Below are 372 nucleotides of genomic sequence, written 5' to 3' on the forward strand. Positions count from 1 at the left end.
TGGTGTGTACCTAAAATATTTTTTAAATATCCTCCATCGAATTACAGTTGTTATATAGAAACCTAATTCACAAAAGTTCATGTTATTAGCGCCACTGGCATAAACATGCTAATAGTTTTGTTATATCACTTATATACGGATTAATATCTATGGATTAACTGTATAAATATTTATAAATGTTAGAGATAATTATAAAAAGTAAAACCTAACAATCCCTATAAAAAGGTAAATTCTAAATTTTGATTTTTATAAAAATTAAAAAACTTATACAATAATTTGAAACATAGAATTGATTAGTCAGTACAACCACTTATTAAAATTATATTAAAATAGAAAACGAAAATAGGAATTCCAATAACTTATAATATTTAT

Source organism: Lupinus angustifolius, unplaced genomic scaffold (assembly GCF_001865875.1).
Source record: "Lupinus angustifolius cultivar Tanjil unplaced genomic scaffold, LupAngTanjil_v1.0 Scaffold_332, whole genome shotgun sequence".
Classification (NCBI taxonomy): Eukaryota; Viridiplantae; Streptophyta; class Magnoliopsida; order Fabales; family Fabaceae; genus Lupinus; species Lupinus angustifolius.